Here is a 271-nt window from a genome sequence, read left to right as displayed (position 1 = left end):
AATATATAATATATATTTATATGTACATTACACAGATACATACACTCTCAGTCAGCAGGATTAAACTGTTTTGTTTTGACATGTTTGATTGGTGTCACTAATCTACTTCTACTATTTTGTGAATTCAATGGAATTTATCTATTACCTGAAAAGAAGAAATTTAAAAGATCCAAATGGAATATGTGGATCAATATTAGCACCAATACAGATGGCCATTACTTCAAAATGACTGCAGGGACTGAAATAATATCTTTTTTATAACTCTCCTCTT

Source organism: Fulmarus glacialis, unplaced genomic scaffold (assembly GCF_000690835.1).
Source record: "Fulmarus glacialis isolate BGI_N327 unplaced genomic scaffold, ASM69083v1 scaffold3243, whole genome shotgun sequence".
In the NCBI taxonomy this organism is placed as follows: domain Eukaryota; kingdom Metazoa; phylum Chordata; class Aves; order Procellariiformes; family Procellariidae; genus Fulmarus; species Fulmarus glacialis.
The sequence above is the reverse complement of the archived record's forward strand: the minus strand, read 5'-3'. Positions refer to the sequence as shown.